General features: G+C 34.8%; 1 protein-coding gene across 1 annotated transcript in view; it reads left to right on the forward strand.

Annotated features, from left to right (window-relative positions):
* Pcdh9 (protocadherin 9) overlaps positions 1–27,502 on the forward strand; it is an 885,074-nt gene that overhangs the window by 846,415 nt on the left and 11,157 nt on the right. The gene's annotated exons all lie outside the window — the stretch shown is intronic.

Consider the following 27,502-nt stretch of genomic DNA (forward strand, 5'->3'; position numbering starts at 1 on the left):
AGCCCAGTGGTCAGGATCTCATTTCCACTGAAGCAAACTTAGCTAGAGGGCAGATAGAATTTCTAACACAGAGAAACCCCTACACACACCTTTCACAGTAAATTATGTTGAGAAGACAAAGCACTCATGTGCTTTTGAGTATAATATCTTTATTTAAAAGCTATTTTCATATTTAACAATACTATTAATTAAGTTTACAAAACAGCCTAAATAAGCATAAAGTCAAATGATAAAAATAAATCAGAAAGAATGACTGACTTCAATCATCCCAAATATATAACTTTGTTTTTTGTTTGCATTTCTTGCCACATTAAAATGGGTGGGACTCTCATTTCCAACAGTTTAAAGTGTTAAAATGAGTATTCAGTAATACCATGACAATATCTTCACATAATCTAATCTCTGCCCTGTACATATGATTTAATGAGAAATATGATTTTTTTCAATGAGTTACAAGAGGGGAAAATAAGCCAGGAGTTAGAAAGGAGAAAGAAATATGGAAAAATGAATTTGGGACTTTCTGGGTTCTCTGTACTTTTCTCTATAATTTTATTTAAGTGTTTTAGTAAACTTCATAGTAAGATAAGAAGATATCCTTTCATAGTTAGATATTATCATTTCCAAATTTACAGTTGGGAATTGAAAGTTTGGCTGCCTAAATATTGCACACTGTCAGAGGACTCACATGTAAAATAAATCAGGCTTTACGGAGGTAGTGGAAAGTGAAGATAGTTCACTCTTTGAGAGAACTTGTAAACACATTAAATTTGTTGACTGTGTATTTTTCAACATGTTTTGGGTTACAAGTATCATGAACATAGATTATCCTCCATAAGTCTTTGCTAAAGGATTAAATCACATTTCATTTGATACTAAAATTTTTTTCTAATCAACTGAGATTACACTGACTTTTCATTTACTTTTATTTTTCACTTAGGTAAACATAGTCTTAGTATTACTGTAGCCCCAAACTACCTTATGAAATCTCAACTGTTTATAAATCACTTGAGAGATATTTGACCTAGACATTATGATACATTTATAGTTAATGATTCAACTCCAGGTGAGTTTGCTTCCAGTGAAGGCTGGTAGATAGAACTAATGACATGACTTTTTGTGTGTCTCATTAACATGAATTTGAGATGAATCAAAGTTGTAAGATGAAGTATTATTCTTCTAAAAATCAGACATACCTGCGAACACAATCATCCAGGTCATTACAGGAGGGAAAGCTTGCCCATGAGACAGGTGCCTCTTAAAACCCAAAGGTGCTGAGCTTTGCTTTGGATTTCCCTTGAGAAATCAAATTAAATATCAGGAAAATAAATTTTAGGGCAATCATGCTTACACACACACACACACACACACACACACACACACACACACACACACACACATATATGAATGGAAAGTTATGATTGAGAATTTGGGACCACTTACCATTTTCAGTGGTTTAACAAAGTGATTTTGTATTTGTTATTGGAAATATACCAAAGAATGCTGTAGTGTTATTGTATCTTAATGATGATTACATCTGCATAATCACCACATGCTTCACTTTATATGTAAAATCAAACTGTATTCAAACTGACTTAATGCTGTAATTTAAGAAAAAGACTTTTACAATATATTTAAGAAAAGGAACATTCCCTAAAGAGTAGGGATATAACCAGAAAGAGTTCTATTATTTACTTAATTTAACTTTATTTTTATTTGATAATTTTAGGGAGCTTACATGAAACATAATTTTCTATTTTATTCTCTGTGTTTACTTGCTAAGAGATTCAGAGGGCTTGGATTCACAAAGAGACTATATGATCTTTATCAGAAGCAAAGAAAACATTCTGGGCTGAATTTAACAAAGAAAACGATTTGTCTCTGATGGCCTCTTCATGAGAGTAATAAAATAAAATAAATAAAATGAGCCTAATGCTTCATACTCCATTAACATATCTGTTTATCATTTAAAACTCAGAAGACATGTGAATTTTCAGATTTAACCTTAGCCTGTGTTCAAATAACAAACTTTAGGCAAATTGTGTTGATTTATATTCTTCTTTGCAATGTCATATGCACATTATAGTTGTTTATCTTTAATGTATTTGGGCCTATAAGAGGTTATTTGAAATATTAAAAATCATTGATAGGATGTTTCATAGGAAGATAACCTTCTTTTATAAATAGATAATCAAATATTTGGTATTTTTTCTATCTATGTATATACTGTATAGAGGGGTTACATTTACATGAGTGAGTTAATGAGTACATTTCCTATTGTTACCCCCTCCTTTGTTTATGCCCTACCATCTCTTCCTTCCTCACCTCCCCAAGTCTTTACTCCCCCTTACCCGGGAGTTGTAAATTCATTTTCAACATAGTATCTTGTACATCTCATTTCTCAGTGGGTCAACCTGTATCCTTATTTCAACATTTTGTTATTTCCCTTCCCCTCTACAAATTGGAGAAAAAAATGTATATGCAAGATGCAGCGCACCGGAATCAAATACAGTGACAACAGGGGTTATACCATGGGAGAAGACTATACAAAAGAAACAAAATAAATCATACATTATAAGTACATTAAAAACAAAATATTTGCTATTGAAATAGTTGAGATAGCTTTGCATTTTGCAGAAGGTTACATCATTCTCTAACCCTGTCTGAGCTGTCTTAAGTAAAATATACACTTACCACCAAATCTCACTAAACTAACTTCAACAGAATAAACATGTAGTCCTAATGTGTGAAGTACTATGGGGACACTTTAAATGAACAAAGCTAAGATCACAAGAATTACTCTGTACTGAAGGTATTCATGTAGAGGAATTGCTGGGCCCTTTCCTATCTCTTACTCTAGAAGAAATATTTTCCTATGCACTCATTACCACCCTTAATGTTAGGTTTTTAAAAAAGAGGTAGCCTAGTAAGAACAGCAGCATGCACGTGGTATTCAGGTAAGGGGTAGGTTTATTCAGTAGACGTGCTGGGACCAGGCAAGGTTGGCACTACACGTGGCTGGGAAAAGCCTGGGAATGAGAGAGAGCTGGGAAAGAGAGGAAAGAGAGATGAAAGAGCTAGAAAAGAGCAGAGAAAGCTAGGAGAGAGCAGAGAGAGAGAGCAGAGAGAGAGAGAGAAGAGAGAGCAGAGAGAGAGCCAAGAGCAGAGAGAGCAGGGAATGCTAGAAAAGAACAGAGAGTGAGATCTGGGCCTGGGCTAGGCCTTATCTAGGGTATGGGCGGAGAAAGGTGTGGCCACATCAAATTCAGATGTGACCTCAGCAGATGCAGATGTGACCTCTTCCAGGTGTCCTAGTTGCCTAGGTAACACAGGTTCGGGGTGGAGACTTTGCTGAGAGGAGGGTGGAATCTGCTTGCCATCCAGGAGCAGACCTTACATTCCAGCCTTTTAATAATCATGAAATAGGGCAAGGATTCTCTCTGGCTACTTCTTGCTGACAAGGGGCATCGACATTAGAGGTAAAAGGCTGGAATTTGGTCCCCTCCCAAAGAAGGCAGTAAGCAGCTGCTGTCCCTTGGTGTCCTTAGATGAAGTCTGGAGAAGTCTCATGAGCATTGAGGGGCTGGAAAAAATACTAAAGAGCAAATAAATGGCAAGAGGAAGGACTTGGGGCTGAAAATGTTGGTAGAAATGTCCCTAGCTACTTCTGACATTTGGCGACTAGGTAGAGAAGTCAGGTGACAAAGGCAAAAATATAAATTCCTGTTCAGTTAATAGGTAGACAGGTATAGACATTGGATGGGTAGGCTTCTTACTTCTACTAACCTCCCAGCTCTGGTTAATTTTGAAAGGGCAGGCAAAAAGTATCCGATGTGACATCATCTCCTCTTACTCCTCTCCATGTTCCCTTGTTCCCCAGACTGGCTGAATCTAGGTGCTTGTTGCTGGAATGGCTTATCCCAGTTGGTATTCAAGGAGATTTGAACTCAAGGCCTGGGCATTGTCCCTGAGCACTTCTGCTCAAGGCTAGTGCTCTACCATATTGAGTTACAACAGCACTTCCAGTGTTTGGCTGTTTATTCAAGGAGATTTGAACTCAAGGCCTGGAATGTAAGGTCCACTCCTGGATGGCAAGCAGATTCCACCCTCCTCTCAGCAAAGTCTCCACCCCGAACCTGCATTACCTAGGCAACTGGGACACCTGGAAGAGGTCACATCTGCATCTGCTGAGGTCACATCTGAATTTGATGTGGCCACACCTTTCTCCGCCCATACTCTAGATAAGGCCTAGCCCAGGCCCAGATCTTGCTCTCTGTTCTTTTCTAGCATTCCCTGCTCTCTCTGCTCTTGGCTCTCTCTCTGCTCTCTCTTCTCTCTCTCTCTGCTCTCTTGCTGCTCTTTTCTAGCTCTCTCTGCTCTTTTCTAGCTCTTCCCTGTCTCTTTCCTCTCTTTCCCAGCTCTCTCTCATTCCCAGGCTTTTCCCAGCCACATAGAGTGCCAACCTTGCCTGGTCCCAGCAGGTCTATTGAATCAACCTACCCCTTACCTGAACAACTCATGCATGCTTACTTGCCAACTCTTTTTAAAAACCTAACACTTAACTACTTGACTTTAGAAGGGATCACAATCACAACAGCTTGGGGATGATTTTGCATGAATTCTCATAGAAATTTTCAGAATGTATTTTTTACAAATACTGGGTCATTGCTTGATTGAATTTGTATATTCTTTGTGAAGCCATGCTTTTTAACACATAAAAATTTATAGTTTACTAATATTTTGCTGCCTTATAAAGAGAAAAGTTTATTATTTAAAAATATAATTTAAAAAGCTGGCAGAAAGAGAAGATGCAGGGTCAAACCACATTTTTCAATGAGAGAATATCCAATTTTGCCTACCACTATGGGTAAATGTATGCTTTTTAAAACATTTTTATTTAATTTTTAAAAATTTATTGTAAAGGTGATGAACAGGGGATTTACAGTTACATAAGTAAGGTAATGAGTACATTTCTTTTGAACACTGTTACCCCCTTAATCATTTTCTCCTGCTTTCCCTTCCCTACTGAAACCCCCACTCCAAGTTGTAAGTGTCTAGTGAGCATCATTGTTGCATTAGTTCATTTTGTCCTGCTGTTTCTGTGATTTGTTTTCCTTCCAGGGATCACAAACTTATATACAAGACAAAGGGTTTTGAAATCAAGACATCCTTGTGTTTATACACTGGGGTGATCAATTATTTGTTCAGCATTTCTCTACAAGTTAATGTCTACAAGTTTCTGTTTATTCTTTGCAAGACTTACATAAGAAAAGCATATCAGATTTTTGGAATGATGCCTAAAATATACATACTACTATAAAATGTTCACATTTCACTTGTTCATTTTATTTGTTTTATGTTGTTTGTTATTTTAACTAGTGTTATCTAAAGAGGATAGGCAAATCTGTCAATATTGAGTAAATTTGTATGAAAGGTCAGTATCCCCAAATTAAAAGGAAAACAAACAAACAAACAAGTAGCTCCCACTTGTAATCTTAGCTGCTCAGGAGGTTAAGATTTGAGAAAAATGTTCAAAGCCAACCCAGGGAGGAACATCACTAATTAATCACTAAAAAGGCAGAAGCAGAGCTGGCTCAAGTGGTAGGATGCTGTTCTTAAGTGAAAAAACAAATAAAAACAAAAACAAAAACAGAGGACCCTAGGAGTAACACTTACACACAAAAGGTAGAAGATGAGAAATTTCTAAAATATTAAACAAGAAGGTAACAATTAGAATACAGAAATATAGTCTTTGATAAGTAGAAGGGAGAGTATTTATAGCATAAGGGAAATTATGTAAGCTTATTAATCTAATCTTCTATTTTCTGCCAGAGAAACTATATGATGTTTATTTTTTCTATGTCCTGCTAAAAGACATGCCAGCAGCCTGGAGTAAATAGTAAGAATTCCCTTACTGTGTGTTTCTGACTTACTCTTCTGTGAGATGATAAAAATGAAACAAAAACAATCCATCAAATAAATCAAGAACAAAAAGAAACAAAGAGAAAAATTAACAAGCAGCTGGGCAAGGGGTTTCCTCCTATAATTCTAGCTACTGAAGAGGTTGAAATCCAGAGGATCTTGTTTGGATGACCACCCGGGGAAAAAAAAAAGTCCTTGGGAAAACCACCTACTTAGCAGCCTGGAAAAAGCTGAACCAGAGGCATGGTTCATGTGGTAAGGCACCAGTCAAAAAATGAGGGAAACAAGAAAGAGACCTTGAATTCGAACCTTATTACCAAAAAAGAACTAAAGAAAATAATAAAATATTAACCAAAGATTCAAAGCTTATCTTTAAATTCTTTTAGAAATTCAGTTCTAACATTTTTTGCCCACTCTTTTGAAGTTTTCAATACTCTCAATCTCTTTCATCATAAATTAGATAGATAGGCTCATAAATTCCTAATTTGGTATATGATAGTCAATAACAGAAAGTTAAGAAAAATAAACATGCTCTGAAACAAAACATTCACCTTAGTAATGGCTAAGACTTCAGGACACTCTTCTATACATTGCAGCTTCAAATTTTAGAACCCATGCCATTGTATCTTTTTCATGAAAGATGAATCAAAGAATATTGTATATAAGAATAGTCCTCTGCCTCATAAGAATTTCACTAAATGAGTGTAAAATGTTAAGTCATAATGGAAAACAAGTTGGATATTATAATCTAAACAAGAAATTTATTTTAAATTTATTTTGATATGAAAGGTTATGATATATACTTAAATAGTAGAAGAACAATAGTGTTTATATATACTTTAATAGTAGAAGAACAATAGTGTGGACCTAGTTAAAATTGGTGGGAAAGAGAAAACTATTTGGGAGGATTTTACAGTTATGCAGGCTGGCAAGTCTGTACTGCATAGGGGAAGAACCTACGGGGAGTTGATAGTGTTGTATTCTGTGGACAGGGTTTCCTAGTCCATGATGCAATCTATTTCACTAAAACTCTACTAATTTAAGTGTTTTATTATTATTATTATTATTGCAAAGGTGATGTACATGGGGGTTACAGTTATGTAAGTCAGGTAATGAGTACATTTCTTGTTGAACAGTGTGACCTCTCCCCTCATTTTCTCCCAGTTTTTCCCTCCTGGTCCCCCTACCTCACAAAAGTTGTATAGTTCATCTTCAACATAGTGTCTAGTGAGTATCACTGCTGCATTTGTTCATCCTTTGTCCCATCATGTTTGTGTTTCCCTTTACCCTCACCAAACAGATAAACTTAAATACAACATAAAGGTAGAGAAAAAAAAAGTGAAAAAGGAGGGGGTAAAAGTACAATAACAAAAAGATTCGTTGTTTACATTTCTTGGAGTTTATTTCAATTCACATGATTTTGTATGATGATATACACATAGCTGTTGAACCTTTGTGATCCTCACCTTTGAGGGGTCTAACTTTTTGATCTCTAAGTGTATTCCATCTATGAGGTCCTTGTATGATTCATAGCTGTTAATAGTCTTCTGTTCTCTGGGCTCTCTATTTATCATGCTAGCTTTATCCTTTGCCATACAGACATTCTCCAGTTTGATGCAATCCCAGTTATCCAGATCTTTAATTTATTGTGGTGATGGGTTCTTAGGAGCCCTAGTACTATCATATATAACAGTGAAGTTGGAAGCAAAGGAAATTTCAGATTTCCTGTGTTTCTTGCAGTTAATGTCTGACTCCTGGTTAAAAGAAATGTCCTATCCTTTCCTTTAACAACTATTCTTTCACTATTATTCTATTCTTATCATTTTCTGAAAATGTACACCTTCTATGTGCTTATTTCTCTGGCTTAAGGGAATAGTTCCCAATCCTTGCTTTATATGTTACCTTCTATTTGATATTTTATATATAGCAGCATCTCTAAGTAAAAGCCATTTTTGTAATGGGATTCCTATATGTTTTTAATTTTCTCATAATTAAGAGACTGTAGTTGTAAATGTCACCTTTAGGTTAAATATAAACCAAGCATCTGTCAGCACCAATGTAAGAGTGCAAATAATGCCAGAAATGCTAAGAGAGTAAAACTTTAACTGCATTGAAATGAGCTTGTCATCTCAATGAATGGTGACACACACGTTTCTGTTTAGTATTTCAAAGAGCAGAGCCAATAAGTATATATGCTCTCACATATAATAATGCTTAAACCTTACATTGGATTTGTGCTAAAGAACATAAAATTTTCTAATGTACACTCCTCTGTCTCTTTAACCTCTATCTGCTCTTGTTCAAAGTAAATTTCCCATGGAAGTGGTCCCAGGAGCCATCTCCTCTAGCCAGCCTCTTCTGATCATCCCTTCACAAGAAACCAGGCCTTGCTGTTTCTTAATTAATTCACAATCATTTTCACAGGGTTTGTCTTGATGACTATTGACTTGTATGCCTTAAGACTTGTTCCTTCCCATAGTCCAGAATCAGGGCCAATTAGTATTTGTTGAGCATATAATTTAACCTAAAGCATACTAAATCAGTAAACACCTTGTGAATGTTGTCGATCCAATAATCATGAGAGAATTGGGTAGTTTGTATTAATAATAATAAAAAAAAGCCAGGAAACTTTCCCTTTAGACAAAATGAAGATGGTCACAAAGAGGTCATTTCAGGAACTTGTGAAAAGTTGACAAAAGATGTCATTACTGTCCTACGATATACTTTTCATTCCTGGACCCTGAGCTTAGCAGCTATACTCTATAGTGGAAAGTTACTGAGCACTTCTAAATGCCTTAGAAATTGGAAGGTACTTCTTTCCAAGGTGATCTTAGGAACATGGAGAGCTTTTGAATCTTCTTCTTAGTGGAACCAGAAAGTACAGTCTTCTCTTTGCTTTTTAGAAAACACCTGCTGGCACCTTTGATTCTCCATTATTCTCGCTCACTAAATTCTCTTCCTTTCCTTTACAGCACTTGCATCATCGGCAATTACCTTAAGTGCTTGGTTATTTTTCTGAAGTCGCAAGGAAGCAAAACAGAATTACCCCCTAGTAGTCCCTCCATTTTCATTAAACCATGAAAATCCTACCCCTAATAAAACATAGAAATGAAATGTGTCTAGTGTTTCTAGTAAAGCCCCTTAGATTTCATTTCAAGGAGCTTGTTCCTATGTTTCCAGGTAGAGAAAGTCAAACTTGTTTACACCAGTAAGCTATCACTCTCATGGGAATATGCTGTCTTGTTCCTAGCTGTATTCACCATACCTGGACAGACTGTCTGAAACAAGTAGGGAATCAATAAGGATTTGCTGCATATTAAACTTTCTTCCAACTTGTTTGGGTTGATCACTAGTTTAAAAGAGTTTTTCATTAAGTCTCTAAACATTTTATGGCAGTTTTTAAAAATCCTCAGTGAATTGGGAAGCACTTATACAGCATTTCTTTGTGCAGGTAGCCATGCCTAGTGAGAAATTCTAGAGAATATTATATTAAATGAAGGTATTTGTTTTAATTGTTTTATTTTCTGCTCACACTCAGTTTTGGGGGTCAAAGAACTCCCATAAAAGTATTTCAATATATGTTTCCTAAGTTTATAACCTTTCATTAATGGATTTGCAAAGGCTAGTCATTTCCAAATTACTATCAGATATGACTATTTTAATTGGAAATCTCTCTTGAGTTATATAGAAATGTTGAGGTCTTATTTATACTGTTTTCTTTTTCTTGGAGTATAAAATCTTGTCAGTAACCAAGCATATTCCAGGACACACACACATAAACACAAACTTCTTTCCACAGCACAGTCTAAATTATGTGTCCGTAATTATTTCCTGACACTGATCCAACATGCTGCTAACCAGGATCCTCCTAACCATAATTTTATCTTAAAATGAAAACAAAAAAACACTTTTGAGACATTATGGTGGACATAAATAATTTATCCCACACCTCTCATCTATTCTCAGTGGAATTCCTAGCCTTCAGTTGTGTGCCTAATTTTTCTAAACAGCATTCTTTTTATTCTTTTTGCTTAAAATACTGTAGTCTGTTCTTGAATGATCTTATACAATGGCTGGATGTGATGAATATAGGCCTGAACACATATCATACTGCAGGCTTTTCTTTGATACAGAATTGTGTCATTATGTGCAAGTTTTTTCCTCTAGTACGAAATAAACCTTGAAAGCCTTTAAAATGTATACTATACAAGAAAATGCTAAAAATCTTTTTTGGTTCCAGAAGTTATTTTGTCCTTGATCTATTTGTTTAAAACCAAGCTTCTTTTTATTTATTATGTTTTATATTTATTATTTATTTATTTACTTATTGGTCATGGGGCCTGGGCACTGTCCCTGTGCTCTTCAGCTCAAGGCTAGCGCTCTACCTCTTCAGCCACAGTACCACTTCTGGTTTTCTGGTGGGTTATTGGAAATTAGAGTCTCACAGATTTTCCTGCCCGGGCTGGCTTTGAACTATGATCCTCATATCTCAGTCTTCTGAGTAGCTAGGGTTACAGGAGTAAGCCCTGGTGCCTGACTTTTTTTTTATTTAGATTTTCTTTTTCTAATTTTAATTAATTTTTTGAAAAAGTAATTTTTTATTGTGAAAATACCGTACAGAGGGATTACAATTACATGGACAAGATAATGAGTACATTTCTTATCAAGCATTGTAGCCTCCTTCTTTGCTTCCCCTTCCCATCCCTTCCCATCTCCAACCCCCGCCCCCCCCCACCAAAGTTGTAAAGTTCGTTTTTCGACATAATGACTTGTATATCACATTGTAACAATGGGTCCTCTTGTATCCCTATTTAAACGATTTGTTCTTCCCTTCCCTTCCACAAATTATACCAACATCAAATACAGTGAAAACAGGGGTTATACCGTGGGGGAGGGACATACAAAGCAACAAAGAAATATCTTATGATATGTTAGAAACAATAGCAAGAAAGAAAAATAAACATTTGAATACTTAGCTTGGGGTTCATTTCACCTAACATCAACTTATCTGTCCTTTTCTGCTTGTCTCAGACATATATTAGTTATTGCAAATAAGGGAAACCATGTGACCTATGTTTCTTTGGGCCTGACTTACTTCACTTAACATAATTTTGTCCAAGTCTTTCCATTTCCTAACAAATGGGACAATGTCATTCTTTCTGATGGAGGCATAGAATTCCATTGTGTATATATACCACACTTTCTTGATCTATCTACTGAGGGGCATCTGGGTTGGTTCCATATCTTAGCTATGGTAAATAATGTTGCAATAAACATAGTTGTGCTGGTAGCTTTAGTATGGTCTTGTTTTGTGATCATTTGGGTAAATGCCCAAAAATGGGCTTGCTGGGTCATAGTGGAGCTCTATGTGGAATCTTTTGAGGAAACTCCACACTACTTTCCAAAGTGGTTGAACAAGTTTACACTCCCACCAACAGTGCAGTAGAGTTCCCTTCTGTCCACCTCCCATCCAGCATTTGTTGTTTAATTAGAGTTCTTGATTATAGCCATTCTAACTGGGGTGAGGTGGTATCTCAATGTTGTTTTGATTTGCATTTCTTTTATGGCTAGGGAGGTTGAGCGTATGTTCATGTGTCTATTGGTATCCTTCTTTCCTCTTCAGAGAAGTTTCTCTTTAAGTCTTTAGCCCACTTATTTATTGGGCAGTTGTTTCTTTGAGGATTTGTTATTGGGAGATATAATTTTTTGAGTTCCAAGTATATTTTAGATATGAGATCCTTGTCTGTTTTATGGCTAGTGAAGATCTTCTCTCAATCCATGGGTTTTCTATGGCTCTTGTTAGTTCTGTCCTTTGCCATGCAGAAGCACTGCAATTTCATGCAATCCCATTTGTCCAACCTATCTTTGAATTGTTGTGTTTCTGGGTCTCTATTAAGAAAATTTGGGCCTGTGCCAAGGAGACCTAGGGTTTATCCTATTCCATCCTGTAATGTTTTCAGGGTGTCTGCTTTGACTCCGAGGTCTTTGATCCATTTGGAGTTGATTCTGGTGCATGGTGATATGTAAGGGTTAAGCTTTAGTTTTCTGCAAGTAGTTAACCAATTTTGCCAGCACCATTTACTGAAGAGGCTGTCTTTCTTCCATTCTATGTTTTTAGCTCCCCTATTGAACATTGTATGGCTATATGTCTGTAGGTTCAATTCTGGGTCTAAAGTTCTATTCCATTAGTCCTGAGGTCTGTTCTTGTGCCAGTACCAAGCTGTTTTGAGTACTATGGATTTGTAATAGAGTGTGAAATTTAGTTTTGATATTCTTCCATCACTGTTGTTTCTGTTAAGTATCGTTTTTGCTATTCGGGCTCTTTTATTGTTCCATATGAATTTTTGGATTGCCTCTTCTATTTCCTTGAAGAATGAGGTTGGAATATTGATAGGTATAGCGTTGAATTTGTAGATAGCCTTGGGAAGTACTGCCATTATAACAATGTTGATCCTTCCAATCCAGGAGCATGGGAACTTTTCCCACTTTCTAAGTTCTGTTTTGATTTCCTTTTCCATGTTTTTAAAGTTTTCATCATAGAGTTCCTTCACTTCTTTGGTTAAGTTAATTCCTAGGTGTTTTATTTTTGGGGGGCTATTATGAATGGAGTTGACTTCCTGATTTCAGCTATGCTTTTCTCATTGTTGACATGGAGAAAAGCCATTGATTTTTGAAGGTTCATTTTATACCCTGCTACTTTGCCAAAGTTTTGAGTCAGCTTGTGTAATTTGAGAGTGGTGTCCATGGGGTTCTTTAAATGCAAGATCATGTCATCTACAAAGAGGGAGAGTTTTACTACATCTTTCCCTATTTGGATCTCTTTCATGTTTGCATCTTGTCTTATTACTATTGCTAGGCATTCTAATATTAAATTGAAGAGAAGTGGAGAGTTGTCTCCTTCCTGAGTTTAGAGGAAATGGCTTAGTTTTTACCATTAAGTATAATGTGGGCTGTATGTTTGTCCTATACAGCTTTTATAGTAAGGAGGAATACACCCTGTATTCTTTTTATTTTTTCAAGCTACATTTTCCTCCCTTTTCCATTAGAAGAGGGGAAATAGAAAAACAGAACAAGCACTGGTAACCACTCAGTCCATAGGTTGTAGTTGGTGCACAGTAAGTGTAGACAGAAAAGATGAGTGTCTGAACTATGGTAAATCTGCAGCTGGGACAGAGCTTCTACTGGGTGCTCACTTGTGCTGTAGGACATGTTGAGGCCCACATTTGTCCAGGCAACTTGTTCTAAATATATCACTGTATCAGCAGGAAACATAAGATCTTCCACCTCTGTGTTTCAATTCAGAACTTAGCACTGTATGAACAATTGCTTTGTGAATTAGCAAGAATTCTGAATAAGTATCTAATGCCAAGTTATTGGGACCAGCAGATTTTAAAGAGCAAAGGAAAATGGAAACTATCAACCAAAGCACTGAGCAGTCTTCTCTTTGATTGAGACCATGTTCTGGTGGTGTATGAGGGATGGTGTTGTGTGATGGATGACGTGATGGAGTGAAATGTTTCTCAAGTAACTCTGCTATCAGGTACTTACAAAGTGTTTTTAACCCTCTAATTGGGTTAAATTCATTTAATTAGCACTGAAAAGATGCAGTTTAAGTGTTTAATAAAACATTTATATTCACTATTGCTACCAGATGGTTTTCATTGTAGATACTGCAAAGTTGGGCATTTCTTTTTTTTTTTCTAGGTAAGTATTACTTTCACAGAGTAAGAAGTACCTGTTATTCTTCAGTACAATGTTGCCTAAGCTCAGAAGAAAATCATATTTACACATTTTAGTTTTTAAAAGGTATCTCAACTTAACACTCTCCCATCAGGCTCCCTGAGTATGCTTAGATTAACATATGCCTCAACAATGAACACATGCAAACACAGGCACACACTACTCCATGAAAAGCTGAGAAATGGCAAGATTTATCTTTATGATAAGGGGTAAAACTGATCCCTGGATGTTTTATTAAAATCCCTCTCTTATGTTACCCTTGGGGAAAGACATTAGAGTGACTCATGAATCAGATGTTCCTCATCAACTGTGTCATTCTCTTTAGTGTACTATGCTTTCTCATCAAGGGATCTAAAATACATTGAATGACTAAGCAGTGACCAGAATTAGTATATGGTAACAATATCATCTCATTTTCTAGATCTCAGGCAGACTTAACCAGTATTTTAAGTTTTACAGTCACACAGTTTAAGTTTTATCAGTGACATAGGCACATAGGTAATCCTGGCTGAGAACTTGGACTCTGAGTTATAGTTATAAACGTACTGAAATTGAAGATGTTTCATTTGTAGTAGAACCTATCTTGGCTTAATAATGTATTTCTTATGATAAAACTTACTATTCTCCATTTTTCTGTGGTTGACTTTTCAAATTCTTAAATCCCTACAGTTATAGAATTTCTCCAAGAAAAGAATTACTAGTTTAAACTTGTTTTCTTAAAACATAGAAAAGAAAATAAGTGCAATGTCATTGTAAATTGGGATCTGTGATCATTATTTGCAACTGTAAATTGATTAGTCCAAGTATTAACTGATCTTTAATAGTTCAGGGACAAATACCAATGTTTAGTACGTATTTCTTTAGGGTAGTTTTTAGTTTAAAACTGAATGCTGTATTTTAGGGCTTGCCCAGAAAATGTGATTTGATATTTATTTAAGCTTTGATAGTATTGTGTAAGGAGGAAAGAAAGCACACCTTCACTGCAAAAATCATATTGAAATACTAACGTGCTTACCTGTGCTATTGCTGCCAGTCATACTCGTCACACCCAGTGACTGCCCTCAATCCAGGCAGAAAACCCATTCTCAGTTAACATGGATCAATTGGAAAGAATATAAACCACTTCACTGCCCTTAAGACATACAGATGTCAACTTTCACACGAGTGCTCAAAAGAAAAGAGAGCACTCTGGGATGGTTCTTACACATGCTGAGGTTAGATAAAGATATCATGTTGTAAAGTTTCCATATTTTGTATGGAAGAAAAGAGGATGATATTTTTTTTGGTGGGGGGTCGGATTGTGGGCCCTGAACTCTGGGCCTGGTCACTGTCCCTCAGCTCTTCAGCTCAAGGCTAGTGCTCTACCACTTGAGCCACAGCACCACTTCTGGCTTTTTTTCTTTTTGCTTATGTGGTGCTAAGGAATCGAACCCAGGGCCTCATGCATGCAAGGTAAGCACTCTACCACTGAGACACCTTCTCAGCCCTGAGGATGATATTTTTAAAGTACCAATTTCCTACTTTAGTTATAGCTTCATTTAACATAAATTACAGTACCATACTTGTAAAGCATTTTTTCCATTTATATATTTTTGTCTTTTACTGTTGATAGGGTACTTCAGAATTTGAGTAGCAGTTCTCTTGAGTCATAGACAAAGAGTATTACTTAGGTCTTCTAATTGAATAAAAGAGTAAAAATAATAATAGTTCATAATAATTTTAAAATCATTTACTTATTTTGGAGTAGTAAAATAATTCTGACTGTGATGAAAACAAAACTAAGAAGATTAAAACTGACTAATGGATTTTAGGTGACAAGTTAATTAGAGAGTATCCTACATCCATTTTTATATGAAATGGGATCTTTGACAAGTACTGATATTTTATTTATGTTTTCCACATGATGTTTAATAAGCAACTAAAGGCTTATTAATTAGATGTCAGTTGATACCAAACCAGCCCCAAGAATGAGACAATACAAATAATTTTGTTGAAATTACAGCAATAATAAGCAATATGAAAATTGTGGATTTTATATACTGGCAAAATGGAGCCAGTCCATCTTCCATTTTATGTTTTTTAATTTTTATAGTTATACACAATTTTCAGCATATGTATATATGGTTTTTATACTCACAGTGACCTTATAATGAATAGTATTTCACTGTGCAATTGAAGAGATGAAGAAATTCAGGTATGGAGAAGTACAAACCTCAATGTCCATTATCTATGACCACATAAGAACTGACCACTAGTACTTGAAGTAAAGTCAAAAACCTAATATGATGGGATATCAATCCATCTATGTACCTAGGATGAATTGCTCAGTGCATATCACAGAAAATGAAACCAAATTTGTAGATAATAGTAATCTGATGCCTGCCTTTCCCTCACATATACATGATGATACAGCTTCAAGGTATTGAAAAGTGATTTATTGTAGAAAAAAAATAAAACCATCTCTGACACAAATACTTGTCCAGCCACAGGGCTGTTGTGGAAGTTTTTGCTAATGAATTTTACCATGTATTATATCCTTGAAACAGTGTGTTACATGATTGTTTGGACTTGGTCAGGGAAGCTGGTAGGGCTATTTCTAAAACATTTTCTAAAGAACAAAGTCCTGTTGTTTGTAAAGAAAATCATACTTCATAAGTTAAATGTGACTGCTATGGAGAAAAAAATACCAAAAAGCAAAAACATATTTATGAAGGAAAAAGTCCAGGGTAGGGGATTTTAGTTGTCTGCATGAGAAATGGTGGAGGAGAAACTAAGACTCAGCGGAGGTTTTATGGAGGAGGAGGGACATTTTACTCTAATTTTAGTAGCTATTGCTACTTAAATTTAATATGCTTATTCTTAATCTATAGTGTGCCTAATTTGAATACATTTTCAAGATGATTTTATCATCAATGTCAGTGACAGCAGTATAATTATCATTTTTTAAAATGCTTTTTATCAATGTGTATATTTACAACAAAATTTAGAAGACAGGACTGTTGAGCTCAAAGGACCAATAATTGGGAAGATGGATGACAAAGGAATAAACATCCAAAGAACATTTGCATTGCTACATACATGTAAATAAAAAAGAATCAATACTCATTTAAGTTTTATCCACACATTCGCTTGGTTTAAAATGTATGAAGATGTAATCAAGGCAGCACAGGATAAATACTGTTGTCATGATACTCAGAGTAGATAGCTAAAAATATGAAAAACAAGAGTACATGAAAACAAGCCTGTTAAGATTGTTCTAGATGTGTAACAACCAGAGGCTGGACAGAGGTTGCATGCAGTAATGAAATGAATAATGTACCAAAATGTATGACAAGTAAAAAATAATAATAATAAGCCACTATTCCTGTCAGTTGTCTGAATAGGAAGTGGGAATGAACTGCCAATTTTATTTCATTAAGTAAGAAACCTGTGCTTTAAGTGCAGTTCATTTTTATTTAGTCAAACTCTGTGGCTACAAGTTTGCATAGTTAATCTGACTTTGTGTTGTTTTCCCTTAGTATCATATAAAAATAATGCATTCTTTAATAACATCTAGAACATTAAGTTTGGTCATTTTGTGAATAAAGTCAGAATGATGTCTTTGTAACTTAAACCTGTATAACAGAAATAGCAGCCCTAGGAAAATATACAGTATTATCTAAGATCCCTAAGTACCATTATCTAAGTAAATTCTGAAATAATGAAAAAGAAAATATAATTTTCTCTTTCTTGAAAGATGGGCTTACTCAAAAAAGGAAAATGAATAATTTAAACCTTGTTGGTTCTAATTGTGTGATAGACTGACATAGTTTAACTCAACACAAATGTTATGCCTGTTCTTAAAATGATTACAACTTCTGCAAATCTCTTTATTTTTCCCCCTCTCATGGGCTACAGACAGCTCATCACAAGTTGTGGGGACATCATAAGTATGTTTTAAATGTAACACAAAACGGGAACAATCTGTTGCAAATCGGCAAACCAGAGCTTATCTCTTTCATCTAAATAGAATAGCCTTTCTGAATAAGGATTTTCACTCAGCAAAGACCTCGATATTGAGTGCTGTAATGTAATGGAAACTACTTTATTTTTATATAATACCAAAAGTAGCTAGAGAACACATTACAAAAATGCACATCAAGTATGTGTTCCAGAGACCCTGTGAGTTCTGTTGCTCCAGTGGGTGTGAACAATAGCAGGCTTTCAGTAATTTTTGTTTCTTCATGTCAATAAATTATATTTCCACAAGTTGTGAATGTGTGAAATAGCTCTACCTTAGAGCAATTGGTGATGCTGAGCTCTAGATAATACAACAGAAATAGTGTTTCTTATCTTCAGTTATTTTTAACTAGCTAAATGTAATTAAGTACTTGACCTCTGAGTCTTGCAGATGGGTTAACACTTGAAGCACATTCCCAACCCATTTTACTTTTAGCTTGTTTTTTTTTTTTTTATTCAGATACTATCTCACTTTTTTGTTATTGTTTTTTGTGAGATTAGGCTTGGGCTGTGATCCTTCTTGCATTGTCTCTGAAATAACCAGAATTGCAAGTGCATGCCACCAAGCCAGCTTCTTTGTTGAGATGAGAGTCTCACAAAAAAACGTTTTTAGAGGACCTGTCCTGGAACACACATCTATTAGCTCTATCTTCCAAGTAGCTGGGATGACTGGAATAAATCCCAGCTTCTGATTACATGTATTATTTAAGCATGAGGGAAAAAAATGTTATGATGAAATACTGGTTACAGTGGGAATACTTTCTTTTTCAAGTATTTTTTTTCCCTTGGTGATTACATTAATCTAAATGTTATAGTGAATTCCAATTTGCAAACAAATACTTTGATTATTCTGTTTACTTAAGAAATGTAAGTTCTTTTAATACTCTATTTCTTAATCTAATTGTAACAAGTGTTTATATGACTTAGACTGAGCAATGTTTACACCTGCTCTGGAAGATATTGTAATTGGCACATAGGTTTTTATTTTGTTCTGGGAATACTTATTTTAAACTCTATTATTAATTGAAAACTAATATCATCTCTCAATCCCACAGATATAGCAGAAGGACACTGTTTTTGAATTGGAAACTCTGAATCCTGGTCTACTTCTAAATAGAAGGGTAAACTTTGACAAACCACTTTATGTCTCTGAACTGTAGTCCCTAGTGTAAAGGATGGAGTTAAAAATACACTCTCTGATGTCTCTCCTGGATAGTTTGCACACATCCAGTTGTATCTAGAACAGTCATCAATCTATCCCTTTTTTTCCTGTTATGCTGTTGATAACAGCATTCTAGTGGAACAGAAATGTTCCTGTCAGAGTCCCAAAGATACCCTCTCAGTTACCAAAAGGCCAAAAGACGAATCAATTGGGATTAATTTCCCAGGATATTTTAGGGAATCACACCGTCCTGTTTTGAATACTTTTCCCTCTTCTCTTTGTTGCTCATCCTTTATAATCTTTCTTTAGATAGAATTAAAATAGAAAAAAGAACAAAGCTAGGGCATAATGTTGGCATAAATTAACTACTACCACTCCACCTGAAGGAATTGTACCATTGATAGGTACACACATTGAAAGGATGGAAAGTCAGCTATATTTGCTGTTCTAAGTTTGTGCAATAGGGAGGACAAACACGGTTAAAACAGTCCTGGTGATTCTGTTGGTCCTCCTCCTTGAGAAAGTGAGAAATGACCCTGAATAAATTGTTGTGGGCAAATGAGTGCATCTTCCCTCTGAGTCTCACACTTAGAATGTGAGCATCTTGACATGCTGTGTGGATTTCAAGGGTAGTTTTGACCATCCCTGAGTTTTGTCTTAAGCACTCACTTTAAAACCTATTCAAGATGCGATACCACAGGTTTCAAAGAATAAGTTTCAAAGAAAAACAAAACAAAGAGAAAATTCAAAAAAAATATGATTGTCTTAAAAGAACTCTCCCAAATGGCCACATAATCTATATTTTAAAAACGTGCTTCAACTTACAAGAAGTCAAAGAAACAAATTTCTTAAAAATGATAGAAGGAAACCAAGCAATACTCTTTTGCAGTGACATAAATTTTTTTTTAATCTTATTTCTTTTTTTCCCCCTTTTGAGTAAGGATACACAAATTTCAGTTGTCAACTATTGCTTGTAAATGAGTCACTGATCTGAAATTGTTCAATTCACCAAGTGAAAGTTGAGTTAAGTCTATCACCAAATACTTAATAAAGAAAATGTTATTTTAGTTCCTTTACTAAAGTTCACCAAGTGAAAGTTGAGTTAAGTCTATCACCAAATACTTAATAAAGAAAATGTTATTTTAGTTCCTTTACTAAAATTCAGTTTTGGAATAAAGCTAAATATTCAGGAAAGGTACTTGGGAGGTACAACAATTCTCATTTCAAATAATTTTTACAGATCCATTTTCTTATTGAGCTATGTAAGTTAATCATCAGCCTCAAAAGAGGATCAGTGGGCACAAAGACCAAGGATTTTAAGTGTCTTGACAAGTCATTCTATATATCATAATTAACATCTGTACCACTATTCTTGTCAAGAAAAGGAACACTGAATTTGTTAACGCTTGGAAATGCAGTCACACTTTTCCTCCTGATCTTACTTAATAGTTCTTCTAAAACTATGTTTTTGCTTTTTTAAATGAAACTTCACAATGTATCACAATTCAACATGAAAGAAATACTCCGTTATATAAGACTGGAAAAATTAAAAGTAAAAGCCAGAGAACTTTTCCTACACATAATTTAATCTATCCACAAGTGAAAAAAATGTTGGTATTTTTCATAGATACAATTTTAGAAAGACTCAAATGAAGATATACATGAACCAATGACACAAAAGCATCCATGGAGTGATGATTATTAAAGCATTCTATGTACTTCAGAAAATTTCACATTATTGGTTCCTAATTTGTCTGATTTCCAATGTCCATAGAGTCAAGTTTTCATTCTTAAAAAAATTTTCTCTTGAATTAATAAGGACTCTGTCATGTAGTCACTAACAAGAATGCTTCTAAATAAACATCAGAAATGTAGCCTGTGTCTTGTTCTCTAATGATATGAAGGAAACAGATGGCGTGAGGAAAGAGGTGTCAGTGTGAGGTGGTAAATCATAAAAAGGGCTTAGAATGCCAGCTTACCTCAAACTCAACCTGCTCCCTGTCCCCAAAGCTCTTAGTAGCATTATTCAAACAGAACTTTACTGAATCAGATTTTTTTACTAACATGTTTAAATACTTATGCAATGACTATGAATGGAAAAACTGAGCTGTGGGCATGTTCAACATCAGTACTCCTCATCTCATTCGAAATAATCATAGTTATTTTATATCTGCATTTGAGATCACCATAGAAAATTAAGTGGCTCATAGAATAACCATTAATATGACATATTTTGTTAGGGACATTGCTATTTTAATTTCAAAATGCCTCTCATCGAAACAAACGAAAAAATTAAAATAAAAATACAATATGTTTTACACTTTTTTCAGGAAAACATCAAAACTAATATCACAATAATTGGGCATCAACTCCGAATAATAATCATACCCTTCTGCTGTCAATATGTATAGCACATGGTCTTATTAATGAGATTTGAATAGGTTTTCATTCTCATAGTTTAAATTTGATATAGGGGGTGAGACAATCATTTAATAGGGCTAGAGTATGTAGTCCATTAGACTATAGCGATGCTCAGCAAGTCTCGTGATATTGAGTGGATGAAGAAACACAAAGGAATATAAATGGAGGAAACATCTGTTCCATAATGAGACGCAGAGTAGACACTTGGGCAGCCTAGAAAGGAGAGCATTGGACACTAATTTTAAAACTCATAGGCATTTCAGAAACACAGATGTGGCTTGCCCATCTTTTGCCCTGAGACATTATAGAGAACAGGGTTTTGTTTGTTTGCTTGCTTGCTTGTTTTTCAACAAACATTCTCTTTTCATAAAAACTGAACCATTTCATCTACGGTGAAAATTTTAGTTAACTTGACAAATGAAAATAGATTTGAATTTCATGTATTGACTCAACACCATAGAGATTCAAAAGTAGGTAGCCACCTGGTAAAGTTTCAAATGAACCTAGGTCAGAAATTCTAATGGCTACTAACATAAAATAGATTTGGTAAAAGTTTAAAATTGCCCATTATCCCACCAACCTCTATCTATGCTTATTGTATTTGATCACATTTAGAATACCTGAGATCTTTATATAAATAAATATAATTCATTGTTGTCACTTCAGGTTCATTTAAGATTTAATTAAATGCCATCTCTGGAGCCTGAAAACAAGCAGATTAAAACTTATTTATTTTGTATAGCAACATTATATAATAGCAATCTATCACAGGAGAAAATTAGAAGGTAGTCTATGAGTCTTACTTTATAATTTTTGTTGCATTCAAACAAGCCTTAACTAGTACATACATTGTACTTATGGATATATATTTATAGTTTGCTTCAGGAATCTAATCAGACAAAATTGTAAACCAATGTTAGGTCTGTGAATGAGGCTTTGTGTGTGTGAGAGAGTGAGAGAGAGAAGAGAGGATTATTTGAGGGCAGAATACATTGTAGTAGATATAATAGTATATTACAAAGAAATCACACCTTAGATTTAGTGAGCAACACTCTGAAAGAAAAACTTGTTTCACCAACAAAGCTCAAGGGGAAACATGGTACATGTGACGGTTTTAAATTCTCTACTCAATAACATCATTTTATCATCAACTCTGTCAGGTTTTACTAAAATGAGACTTAGGGAATATATTTAATATAATGTAAAACAAGGTAGCTCTAAAATTGAACCCATATGCACATGTGCATACACACACACACACACACACACACACACACACACACAAAGGGCACACTTCAAGAAATATGGCTGCAAGTAAGTTACCAGTTATAAATTGGGCAAGATATGTGCTGCTACAGTTCCCTTTACATTCCATACTGACAGAAAGAACATCTTGGAGTATTTTAGCCAGATAAAAAATACTCTTATTGATTGATTTTGAACTAAAGCCATACCACTTGTTCTAGTCAACAACTTAACTTTATAAATCTTGTCAAAGGTTCACAGATCTCAGAACCTTTGGCTGTCATCTGGATTAAAAAATGGAGGTTTTCTGTGCAGTTCATTTATATTAGAGTAAAAGGAACTGACATCTTAAGCAGTATTGATAAAATTTGGGAAAAGATATCTGTCTTGTGGTTTTATTGATACGGTAGACTGAGGCACAGAGGAGAGCACAGAATGCACAAATACAATCAGTTGCTGTAATCATAATTCTTTATTCCATGGAGTCAAACACACATACAGTATAGTTTGTAAATTTGTAAAATAATTATATTTTCAATGGATATAAGAACAGTTATAGTCTGAAATTTCTTATATACAAATGGGATTTTTGTTGACTCTATCAGTACAATTTTTTTTCAATTAAATATTTAGAAACAATGAAATATTCCATTTTTACTAGTATAAATTTGATCAATTTAAAAGGCTGACCTGAATTTGTAAATTATTTTTATTCTAACTTATTACTTATCATACTAAGAATATGTGTAGCTAGTACTCATTTCTAAAATTCAGTTTTTGGTAAATAACTATAAAGTATTTTGAACTTATGTTTAGAACAACTAGGGCTTCACCATTTCAATTCCAGTAGGAAAATCACTGACTGCAAATTAATGCTTATTAATTGAACATATACTTTGCATGTGTGAGGTCCTAGGTGGAATTCTTAGAACACACACACACACACACACACACACACACACACACACACAAAGGGCCAGTGAGAGATGGAGCTGGGAAAGAGTCTGTGGATCATTTGCTCTCAGGTATCTTCAAAGATCACCAAAACTCTGGGTGCTCATGGCTCAGGACTTGAAACCTAGCTACTCAGGAGGCTGAAATCTGAATATTGCATTCCCAAGCCAACCCAGGCAGGAATATCCATGAGACTCTGTCTCCAATTAATCACAGAGAAAGCCAGAAGTGGTGTGGTTCAAGTAGTACCCATTGCTAGCTTTGGGCAAAGAGTAGCTCAGGGACAGCATTCAAGCCCTTGGGTTAACAAAAAGAAAGAAAGAAAACAAAACAAAACAAAACAAAAAATATAGGGAAACAAAAATGACCATATATTTTGTCTTTTTTTTCTTTTTTTTTTTTTTTGTCGGTTGTGGGGCTTGAACTCTTGGCTTGGGCGTTGTCCCTGCACTCTTCAGCTCAAGGCAAGCGCTTGAGCCACAATGCCACTTCTGGTTTTCTAGTGGTTTATTGGAGATAAGAATCTCATGAACTTTCCTGCCCGGGCTGGTTTTGAACCGCGATCCTCAGATCTCAGTAGCTAGGATTACAGGCATGAGCCACCAGCACCCGCATCATTTTGTCTTTTTTTCTTAATTATTATTTATGTGTTCATCATTATTAGGTGCATAGGAATATTATGATACATGTTTACTATATGTATTGATCAAATCAAGTTTGTTAACTTGCATCTGGAACTCCAAAAACTTAATAGCCATTTAGATACTTGGAAGGGAAATTAAGACAGCAAAGTGAGGTTGTAACAAGTGTCTTTTATACTACAAGTTATAGTTCTTCCTCACTATCAGGGCTTCTGATCATATTCATTAGATTCTCAGACATTCTAGGCACATTTCTGCTATCCCTTTATTTCTCAGGCCCAAGCTGGTGTCATTTTTTTCCATTTTTCAAGTCCTCTCCTCCCTCACCACTCATTTTCCAAAACACATTCCATGAAAGAGTGTTTCATTCACCCACTCTCATTTGAATTTCTATCATTTCAGTTTCAGGATACTGAAGTTTAAATGAGCTATTCAAGTCCATGGGCAACCACTGGTGATTTGAAGGGTGTTTGAAGTTTACCCTATTTCAAAAATCAGATGAATCTGCTATTTGATAAAAAAAAGAAGTCTGTATATTTGTTTTGAGCCATCTCTAGAAGGCTTTCAGTAACACATAGGAAAATATTCTCCTTAAGAATATATATATATATATATATATATATATATATATTATAGAATCTGTATATATTATACAATCAGTAGGTTTTTCAAAGTAGTCAACCACAAAGTATACCCAAGAAATGAGTAATCTTAAAAGATATTAATAATAATAATAATAAATTATGAGGGAGAAACAAAGTTAGAAAACAAATATATTTATAACTTCTCTGGAAACATTATTAGAATAACCAAAAGTAAGTAAATAAACTCCCTCAGAGGGTACTATCAACATTTGTTAATCAAGTTCTATATATGGAACTTAGTAGACACTTCCCTGTCCTATTTTCTTTTCATGGTTTACTAGGATATAATATTTTAATGTAACACAGTTTGCCTAAAATTTTGAATGCAAATTTCATCACCTGGAGAGATATTTTTAAAGAAAGAGTCTTAACAAAATCTGAAAGCATAATGAGTTGAAAATAAGATCTTGATCTCAGAAATAAAAATGAATATTACTTTTTGTCTTATAGTATGGGATTGTAATCTTTTTACAGAAAATACCTCATTACTGAATATTTGAGAGTCATGAGCAAACAACCAACAAAACAGTTACCTCCTGAGAATGTGTAAGTTGTCATCAAAAAACATGGCAGTAAATGGCTGGTAATATTCAGAAGGAAAAATATTGCAGAAAATCTCAGCTAAATTTATATGGAAGTTATAAAATGTATCTGTTTTACTACTTTAAGGATCAGTTTATATCATCATTATATTGCCTTCATGATCATTATTAATATTCTTGTTGGCACTGGGGATTGAATGCAGAACCATGTTCTCTTCCTACACAGTCACATCGCCAGCCCTTTTTTTGTGCCAGTAATTTTTGAGTTAGGGTCTCACAAACTGCCTGGATGATGATAGACCTATTTTAGTCTTCCCACCATATTTGGCATGACAGACTTTGCCCTGAAGTATAACTTCTTTCTTTGAGATAAAGATCTATGGAATTTTCTACCCAGGACAATTGATTATCTTTTCCTAAACCTCCTAAGAAGGAAAAATTTGTCAGTATCAGCTACCAAAGCTGTGCAAATACTAACTTCTGAAAAGACACATGAATAAAGTGATGAAGTGACTTATTATAAGACTAAGAGGAAGAATACTTTAGGAATAAATAAGAGTAAATACAAAGATTTAAGTTTAATATATGTAAGTTATAGCAGAAACATTACTGTGGAAAATCATAGGAGTCTAGATTGTGAAATCAGGTATAAGCTCAGAAAGTTGAACAGGATTAGACCCTGAGAACTTCTGTAAGCCTTAGGAAGAAATACAACTTTCACCCCGAAATAATTAGAAACAGAAGAATGAACCATTCTGCTATACATACTGTTGTAGCCTATATAATACTTCCAATCAGACTTAAATCTCAGTTCCCAATAGTCAATATATTACCTTACTTGACACAAGGACTTTGATAATGTGGCCTTGGATCCCACTTTGAAATGATTAGGTAATCAAGGATGATCTACTGTAATAACCATTGTCATTGTAAATAGTAAACAAGACAAACAGTAGAAGAAGGTAATGAGATGGTGGAAGTAGGGTGTGCTTTGAAAATGGAGGAAGGAACGACGTTTTAAGGAACATAGACCTTAAGAATTTGACAACAAAAAAGAGAGGGGAGGAATGAATACTCTACTCCTTGTTTTTGAGAAGGAAACTGCCCTAAAACACCATCACTTTCCAGATTTCTGGATATAGAAGAGTGAATGGAGAGTATTGTTTCAAGCCAATAAATGTGTGTTAATTTGTAACAGACCAAGAGGAAGCTAATGAAGTGAGACTGGGGAACAGAATGTAGAAGTGGTAGCCATGAACTTGTTAGAAAACAAGAGTAGAGTGTTTTAAGATATTTCCTTTTATGGAAGTCATTAGACTAAGTGACTTGTTAGGCTATTTACTATGTAACTTAACTATAAAACAGGTTTTACATAAACTTTCTTCTTTAGGAGTAAATTAATACAAGTTTAGCATTTTGAGCAACATCAGTTTATGGTCTCAATTTTATACAATGTCTTGAGAGTTACCAAACATGCTTGAGGTCTCCCAAAAATGAAATAAAGTTTTCAGGTAGAATGGACTCTGATCTGGAGGTTCTTAGGAATAATCTGTTTGTTTGGTTTGGTGGGATATACTTTCAGTTTGTTGGTGGGATATACTTCTTGGAGGTTGTAAGAATGAAATCATTGGATTTTTTTGTTGGCTGAAAAATAGAGGCTGAGACAGTTGCTGATAAACAGGGACCAGATTTACTGGGATGGAACTTTGGAAAGATTAAGGCATTTTCATAATGTGAAATTATCAACAAAAATGTGACCTATAATCTTATCCCATCATGAAAGCTAAGCTAAGCTAAGTAAAAGTACAAAACTAAGCATTATCACCAATTGATTTTCATATCACCACCTCATATCTCCTGAATCAGAATTTCAGAGTGGGACCAAGAAATATTCGTATTCAAAGGTCCTCCAGCTACTTCTGACACATGACAAATCTAGTTGTCTAGAATATTGAGAAGGGAAAGATAGATTTTGAATCCTCTCCATCTTTGCATCTGAAAGTTTGTTTTTGGTTAAGCTGAACAGCAGACTACTTGAGGAATTTAGGTAAAATGTTGAAACAGAATTGACTCCACATGTACTGATTAATATGTGAACTTTAACCATTTCCCTACCTGACTCATATGCACTTTAACATATCAGAAGCACTGAGAAGTGATATTTTGACTCAACATGATAAAAGAATCCAAATGTAGGGGCTGGGAAGTTGGCTCAGTGGTAGAGCGCTTGCCTTG

The sequence above is a fragment of the Dipodomys ordii genome, unplaced genomic scaffold (assembly GCF_000151885.1).
Source record: "Dipodomys ordii isolate 6190 unplaced genomic scaffold, Dord_2.0 Scaffold1, whole genome shotgun sequence".
In the NCBI taxonomy this organism is placed as follows: domain Eukaryota; kingdom Metazoa; phylum Chordata; class Mammalia; order Rodentia; family Heteromyidae; genus Dipodomys; species Dipodomys ordii.